Raw genomic sequence first — 9345 nt, forward strand, 5'->3', positions numbered from 1 at the left:
TAGAGTTCGATCGATCGAACTCAAGTTTGAGATCGATCGAACTATGCAGAATGCTCAATAATGACATGAAAGCTTATGCAATCCTCACCAAAGTTCCTTGAAATGCATATGAACCAAAAACAAGTATCTAGACTTCGCAAGAAATGAAATGAAAGATAGAAATGGGGGAGGAATAAGGTTTTGACACCCTAAGAATGCTTTTGTTAGTCTTTAACGTCTCTAGCAAGACATTGGCTCTTTTAGCCCGGATCAAAGATCTTATAATGCATCCCCTCCTTGTTGGGGTGATAGATGCTTTGAACTCCTCCCAACAAATGGTTCTTTGAAGAACTTGTTGGATTAAGCTCAAAAAAGATCTTTGGTCCCTTGTCTATGCAATTACAACCTTTGGGCTTCTATGCCCTTTCGAAGCAAGAATTTGAAACAAGATTTTGAGAATGCAAGGTTGAAAATGATCCTTTGGAAGTTTTGGTTTTACACAAAAGCTCATTTCCTTGACATTGAAGATCATGACATTCATCTACAACATTAACTTCTTCTTCATATTTGACAAATGAATTGGGTGTGGGATTAAAGATATTCAACTTCACCTTTATGTGGCCAAATGAGATCTTCATTATCCCCGTCCTACAATTGATGTTGGCATTAGCGGTTGTCAAGAAAGGATGGCCAAGTATAACGGGAATTTGGCTCTTAGGATTGGGAACCAGTTCCGTGTCTATGACAACGAAATCAACCAGGAAGAAGAATTTGTCAATCTTTATCAAAACATCCTCAATTATACCCCTAGGCTTCTTAATGGATCGGTCGGCAAGTTGCAAAACTACCGACGTCGGTTTCAATTCACCTAAGCCTAATTTGATATAAACTGAGTATGGAAGAAGGTTAACACTTGCTCCTAAGTTAAGAAGTGCCCGATTAATGATATGATCACCAATAATCCATGATGTAGTGGGTGAACCGGGGTCCTTAAACTTTGGAAGAGGGTTATGTTGCAAAATTGAGCTTACTTGCTCGGTCAAAACCACTTTTCTTGGTGCTTGGCTCGTGTTCTTCCACTTTTGGGTGCACAAGTCCTTCAAGAATTTTGCATAAGCCAGAATTTTCTTGATTGCATCCAATAGTGGAAGATTAACTTTCACTTGCCTAAACATTTTCATGATTTCATTGGTTTTTGCCTTTTGCTTGTCTTTTGAAAAGGATCATTTTAAGGCATCCGGAAATGGAATCTTTGGTTCAAACACTTTTTCAAAATTCTTCAACATAAGAAGTTTTCAAATCATTTTTCAACAAAACCTTTTCAACATCATTTTTCAAAACTTCTTTTTCAAACACATCTTTTAAGACTTTCTCATTTACAAGGTCATGTATATGCAATGAATGAGGAATGGGATGTGAAACGGGATGGTTGACAACTTGAGGTTACACCGGTTCACTCTCTTCATTGGACATTCCAACTTGGTTGTCCATAATCCTACCACTCCGTAAGGTAGTCACCACATTAACATGTTCAATGGTGTGGCCTTCCGATGAGGAATGGGTTTCCGCAACACATTATTGCTTAGGTGGGGCATTTGTCATCTTTCCTTTCTCTCTTGCATTGAGAGTGCTTGCTATTTGCCCTACTTGGGTTTCTAGCTTCGTAATAGATTGAGAGTGAGAATGAAGCAATTAAGTGTTAGCTTCTAAAGTGCCCAAAGCATTCAAAACTTTCTCTTCAAAGGCGGGACTTCTAGTACGCATTGACTTGTTTATTAGGTTCACTTTGCACTTGTCCGTGAGGACAATGAGAAGTATAATGAAGAACACTAGAACAAGTCATACATGTTTCATTTGATGCACGATGAGAATGGTTAGGGAAGGAAGATACTTGGTTCGCCGAGTTTTGGTTAATCAAAAATTGATCAAACCTTTGAGATAAAGACTTCATTTTGGCGACTATTTTATTTGAATAGTCAACTTGATGTAAGCCAACACTCCTCTTACCTTGTGAATTTCTACCATTCTTGGATGATAGTGTTCTATGCAAAGAATTTTCACTCATGCTCTCATAGATATGCCACACGTCATCCTTATGCCTATCAATATATGAGCCACCCATGGAAGCATCAACCATACCGTTATAGTTGTCCGATAAGCTCTCAAAGAAGTATTGAACTAATTGCCATTTGGGCATGTCATGATGTGGACACTTCCTAAGCAATTCATTGAAGCGTTCCTATGCCTCATGAAATGTTTCTTCATCTCCATGTGAAAATTCTTGAATTGTGGTCCTCATGGCATTGGTCTTAGAAACTGGATAGTACTTCTTCAAGAACTCTTGTTGCATTTCTGCCCAAGAAGTGATTGAAAAAAGCCTAACATTGTTAAACCAATACTTTGCCTTGTCTTTTAAGGTGAATGGAAAAAGTTTGAGTCTTAAAACCTCTTTCGGTATGTCCGTATATTTTACGGTGGAACATACTTCAAGAAACTCATCCAAATGCTTGTAAGGTTCTTCACTTGGAAGTTCATGATAATTAGGAAGCATTTGAATGGTTTGTGGCTTAATTTCATAATGATGTACTCTAAATTGAGGCAATTGGATGCATGTAGGTGCATTATACTCATTAGGCATATAATGGTCTCTTAAAGCAAGAGGTGGATTAGCTACTTAAGGTGCAACATGAACACCTTGGTTTTGAATTCCTTGATTGTTGATGGGAGGTTGTGGAGTATACATTGGCCTTGGCATTCCATATAGAACTTGGCCTTGTTGTTGTGGTGGTTGGTGAATGAATAGCCTAGGCATGCCTAATGGTACTTGTATGTTCTCATTGTGCACATTAGGATGAAGGATACCTTTTTGGTCTGTGTGACCAAGGTCCTTAACATGATTGTCATTATGGTCATCCATTGATAGATTGGCTCTATTTGAACTTCCTCTTCCCCTAGGATTTCTAAGGATAGATTCAAGAAGCAAATCAAAAGGGACAAGAGTTGGTCTCAATGAACGACGTCCATGCATGCACAATGCAAAACACAACAAACACAAAGAATGGCAAACACTATGCCTTTACAACAATGCAATTAGACTTCTTCCACAAGCACTTAATTCGTATTCCCATGCTTTAACAAAAACGATGCAATACAATTAAAAATAAGCCTCCACGCGGGCCGACGATTTAACTAAGGGATTGAGTAAAGAAAATCTCACAAATGTCGTTTAGCACTTCAACTCTAAATTTAAAGCTTAGCTTAGCAAATTTTTAGAATTTTTTTGGCTTTTTGCTTTCTTTGCTTGCTTGAATTGAATGCTCAATGGCTCATTTGCTTGCTTCCTCTCCAACAATGCACCTAGTCAAATAAGAACAACACAATAAGTAACCAACAAGAAAAATAGAAGTAAAGTAAAGACACGATCAAAAGAGTACTAATCCTAATCAATTCTACAAATCCGACGTTGCTAAATCTAATCAATTAATCCCCGGTACCGGTGACAAAAACTGACCGGTGTTTATGCCGCACCACCGTCAAGCTTGGGAGTGTGCATTAAGGCGAGGGTCAAGAGTTTTACATTTATAGAAGCCACTACTACCTTTCACTAAAAATATAGCTAGGGCAAGTAGGGATCATCCCAAGGGATTATGGGGATCGAGCAATGTCATGGAATTGTTATTAGGGCTAGTAGGTCGAGTGATCAAACAATTGGTTGGTTGGTTGATTAAAGAACAACTAGATTAAGCTAAATGATAGCAAAAGAATGCAATTAAGAGTAAGTAAGAGAGAGAGAGGTCTTAGGGTTTAGAGATCACCACTAAGCAATGCATTTCTATATCATTGACAAGTGATTAATGAGGGAAAATGGTGTGTTGCAATATTGGTGTGTGTGTGTTTGGTTGATTCAACAAGCAAGGTTGACTAGTTAAGTATGTATTGTCTAAACATCATGTGAAAGGCATAATATATCTAAGCAATGAAGCGTATATTGTCTAAACAACATGTGAAAGGCACAATAAATCAAAACAAGTCATTAATCCTTTCATTAAGCTCATAATCCAAATACAACACAAGGATAGAGACATACGCTAATTACATTCAAAAGCTTGGATCATCAAATAACAAGTATAGATTGTCCTCCCATTTAACACTACACTACAACTACACTACATCTACTCTACTAGCATGAAAATAAACTAAGGGAGAGGCACAATCCATCATGGCATAAGCATGAACCATCAAGAGAATCACAAGAGCATTCCTTTAAGCACTATGTTTTGACAATCTCCAAATCTAGAGCATCAATACACATAGAGATGCATCAATAACACAAAATCTAGAGACAAGCACATGAACATATATTCTAGCATACATAGACATATGGATAGAATGAAATGATCAATTAGAAACATTAAACCACATAAATCATTGAATAAACAAGATCTATATATATCGAAGTGTCAAAACATCAATTACAACACTAATCCCTCAATAATACACAAGATTAAGATATAGAAAACATGCTTGGGGCTAACTCTAGCCCCAAGAGGATGTCTAGCCACTCATAGTGATGATGCTCCAACCCTCAAGGGCTAATTCCATGGTTGAAATCTGCTCCTTATTGATGAAGAACTCCCATGGTGTCTCCAGCCTCCACCTCCTCTAAGCTTGCTCTCCAAGAGATGATATGAAAATAATGTTGGCTACCTTTGTAAAAAGCAATCCTTATCCTTATATAGGTAGGTCAAAATGACACCCAAAATGAGCTGGGGTCGTACACACAATATTCCTTAATGATTGGATAAAGGATAACTTTCAATAAGACGGAATTTTAACTTTTTCGCACTGGAGGAGGTTCGATCGATCGAACCTTGAACTTGGATCGATCGAACTGGCTGAGATCTATCGAACTTAGGCTGGATCGATCCAATTGGCTGAGCTTTTTAGAAAAAGACAAATCCGAGATATTTATGGGACATATTTATGGGAAAAAAATAAAAGTGATTAGTGGGTATTACAGCTGTGGATAGGATCAATCATTTGAATAAGGACAAAAGTGTTCGATCGATCGAAGGATGGTGTTGGATCGATCGAACTTTTAGACTTTATGTTTTTTGGGCCAAGGCTTGGATCTATCTTGAAGTGCAGAGATCGATCATTGTTCGATCGATCAAACCTTGAACTTGGATCGATCGAACTTTGCTGCTTCCCACATTTGGCTTCATTTGCTTCCTTCTTTCTCCACTTTGCTCCTTTCTTTGCTTAATCCCAGAATTGCTTCAATTAAGCTCTTATTTGGCTGAGTTAGCTTATTTTCTGGATAAGTGCCTGAAAATGAAAATAATACGAAATCAATCTAAAACGGTAAAGTAAGATCGATAAAGGTACTAGAATGCCTAAGCTTAAGGGGTTTAAATACGCACTTTTCAGCGCTCATCAAAAACCACTACTACCTTTCACTATAAATATAGCTAGGGCGAGTAGGGATCATCCCAAGGGATTATGAGGATCGAACAAGGTTGTGGAATCGCTATTAGGGCTAATAGGTCGAGTGATCAAACAATTGGTTGGTTGGTTGATTAGATTAGAGAGCAACTAAATTAAACTAAGCGATAACAAAAGAATGCAATTAAGAGTAAGTAAGAGAGAGAAGAGTCTTGGGGTTTGCATTTCTATACCATTGATAAGTGACTAATGAGGGCAAATGGTGTGTTGCAATATTGGTGTCTGTGTGTGTTTGGTTGATTCAACAAACAAGGATGACTAGTTAAGCATGTATTGTCTAAACATCATGTGAAAGGCACAATATATCTAAGCAATGAAGCACATATTGTCTAGACAACATGTGAAAGGCACAATAGATCAAAACAAATCATTAATCCTTTCATTAAGCTCACAATCCAAATACAACACAAGGTTAAAGACATATGCTACTTGCATTCAAAAGCTTGGATTATCAAACAACAAGCATGGATTGTCCTCCCATTTAACACTACACTACAACTACACTACATCTACACTATTAGCATGAAAATAAACTAGGGGAGAGGCACAATCCATCAAGAAAATCATAAGAGCATTCCATTAAGCACTATGTTTTGACAATCTCTAAATCTATAGCATCAATACATATAAACATGCATCAATAACAAAAAATCTAGAGACAAGCACATGAACATCTATTCTAACATACATAGACATATGGATAAAATGAAATGATCAATTAAAAGAATTTAACCACATAAATCATTGAACAATCAAGATCTATATATATCAAAGTGTCAAAACATTAATTACAACACTAATCCCTCAATAATACACAAGATTAAGATATAGAAAGCATGGTTGGGGCTAACTCTAGCCCTAAGAGGATGTCTAGTCACTCATGGTGATGTTGCTCCAACCCTCAAGGGCTAACTACATGGAAGAAATCTGCTCTTTGTTGATGAAGAACTCCAATGGTGTCTCTAGCCTCCTCCTCTTTTCTTCTACACTAAGAATAGCCTCTAAAATTGTCTACCAAAATGCTAAGTCTCTTGTATATCTTGTATATCCCTCAAAAAGTGCATCATATTCCTTTTATAGGTAGGTCAAGTGACACACCAAAATGAGCTAGGGTCATGCAAAGAATATTCTCTAATGATTGGATAGAGGACGGATTGAACAAGCTGGCTTTTTAACTTTTTCGCACTGGAGGAAGTTCGATCGATCGAACCTTAGACATGGATCGATCGAACTGGCTGAGATCTATCGAACAGAGACTAGATCGATCCAACTGGTTGAGCTTTTTGGGAAAAGACAAATCCAAGAAATTTGGGAGATATTTTTGGGAAAAGGGCAAAAGTGGTTAGTGGGTGGTACAGCTGTGGATGAGATCAATCATTTGAATAAGGACAAAAGTGTTCGATCGATCGAAGGGTGGTGTTGGATCGATCGAACTACTCTTTGCTTTTGGGACAAGGTTTGGATCTATCTTGAAGTGCTGAGATCGATCAGTGTTTGATCAATCGAACCTTGAAGTTGGATCGATCGAACTTTGATGCTTCCCACCATTGGCTTCATTTGCTTCTTTTTTTTTCCACTTTGCTCCTTTCTTTGTTTAATCCCAGAATTGCTTCAATTAAGCTCTTATTTGGCTGAGTTAGCTTATTTTCAGGATAAGTGCCTGAAAATGGAAATAATATGAATTCAATCTAAAACGGTAAAGTAAGATAGATAAAAGTACTAGAATACCTAAGCTTAAGAGGTTTAAATACGCACTTTTTAGCACTCATCACACCCCCAAACTTAAATATTGCTAGTCCCTAGTAATGAACTAGAAAGTAAAGGAATGAAATGAATAACTATACAAGTATGAATCTAGAAAACAATAAAAGGATAACGCCACTTTCGTAGGGAACATGATTGCACTTAGCATATGCAATAAGCCTTTTAAACCCCTAGGTTACCCCTAGTGGATGAGTGAAGTCTTGTGAGGGTTTCCAGAAATGGTACCAACAAACATTAAGCTCATTTTTTCAAAAGAGGTACCCATATTGCAAACAAGCATTGGGAGGAAACTACCTCAAGTATGCAATTTTTCAACCCGTTCCAAGCAATCTCCCAAAATCTCAACATCAAGCAAGCAAATATGGTCCTCCACACATCAAAAAAATGATTATGTAAATCCAAACAACTCTAGAATCCTTTTTGAGTGGACCGGCATCAAATGTGTTGCTATCTTAGCCAACTAGAGAATTAATCACATCCTTACCCTCAAACTAGCACACAAATCTAGTACCGATCATCAAGACAAAAAGTGAACCTTTTATTAAAGCTTTATTCATCTAGGTGCAGTTACTCTTTTCACTCATTTTTATATATATATTTTTATTATTATTATTTTTTTTAGGATCAAAGATGGAAGCATGGTGCAATGTGTTGATCTATTAAGCTTTCTAGTGATTCATGAGGTAGAGCGTTAGGTTAATGACTCCCAAACCAGACGGCTTTAGGGTATTAGGCATTCAAATACCCCTACGGACTTACAAGCTCAAACCAACTAGGCTACAAATTAAGACGACAACCATCTAATCATTTCCCACTTCTCACCTTTTGGGAGAAGTCCTCACTTTTATTGCTTTTGCAACTTTTTATTTTTTATTTTTTATTTTTTATTTTTTATTTTTATTTTTTTATATTCAATTTCAATTATTAACCTAGAGTTTGGGCCCTCCACCTTTTGGTGCGAGAAGTTCAGTACTTGATGAGGCTAGAATCCCGGCTACTTAGTGAAAAGGGACTGCTATCCACCTTTATCAAGAATGAAAGCTTTCAATGCACTACTAGCTCAATTGGGATATAACCAATTCAATAATCAACAAAGCATGTACTCCATAAATGAATGCTAGTGTGCGCCTGTGCTAGTGTAGAATCCTAGAATGAATCTCAAAACAATCACAAAATCAAGATGATGTGGACCACAAGTGCAAGCATGATATCAATCTTTCGAAAAATTTACTCCTAAATGGCTTTTACAAGACATACAAGGAGTATTGGACTCTCAAGTCAAGCAATTTTTAAATTTTAAGCAATATAGTCCTCAAAAGATAAAAATCATAGCTAGATATGGACCAATCATAGAAATATCCCTCAAATACATAAGTCATGCTCAAAATTTTGAATTTAAAACTGACACTGCAAATCACATTTAAAACTAACATTGCAAAGCACCATTCCCCCCAAACTTAAATGGCACAATGTCCTCAATGTGCAAGAGAACAAAGGAAAGAGTATACCAGTGCAACTAACCAAGAATGATCGGGACTGAAGTATCCGAAGTGGGTGGTGAGATACCCTCGGATTTCCGGATGGGGGTTGGCCAGGCCCACGCCCGGCTACCCGAGGATATCAAAACAATTAGCAATAAACGAACACAGAATATAATTAAGGAAACAGGAATAAATAAAAATTTGCTGAAAAGAAACTAGAATGATAATCCAAATACTGAAACCTCAGAATAAAATTAAATTAATAAAGAATTATTCTGATACATCCAAATTCTCTATTTCTAATACAACTCGGGAATCCGTCTAGTGGACCCCTAGAAACTCCAACACTGAAATCATCAACTGAAAAACTCCACTGCTAAATCATGAAGAAGCTCCTACATCATCGAAAGAATGAGAAGCCGTCTCTGCTCAGCACGAACAAGATCTAAAACCTGGAATCGTCCGTTACCTGAAAAATAATAGTGGGTCAGGCCCACGAACAAATTCTATCCTAACTATAATCCAAATAGAGACCCGATACGCAGATACATCCTACATATCTCAACCATATCTATATAGTTTGTAAAAGATAAATATATATCCACACTACAGGACT

At 37.2% G+C, this 9345-nt stretch overlaps 1 pseudogene; it reads left to right on the forward strand.

Moving 5' to 3' along the window:
* The first annotated feature begins 2174 nt into the window (after positions 1-2174).
* Positions 2175-2275, forward strand: LOC132315315 (small nucleolar RNA R71; annotated as a pseudogene).
* The last annotated feature ends 7070 nt before the right edge of the window (positions 2276-9345 follow it).

Source organism: Cornus florida, unplaced genomic scaffold (genome assembly GCF_030987335.1).
Source record: "Cornus florida cultivar Cherokee Brave unplaced genomic scaffold, ASM3098733v1 CherokeeBrave_3.0.0_Hap2_Chr06, whole genome shotgun sequence".
Lineage (NCBI taxonomy): Eukaryota > Viridiplantae > Streptophyta > Magnoliopsida > Cornales > Cornaceae > Cornus > Cornus florida.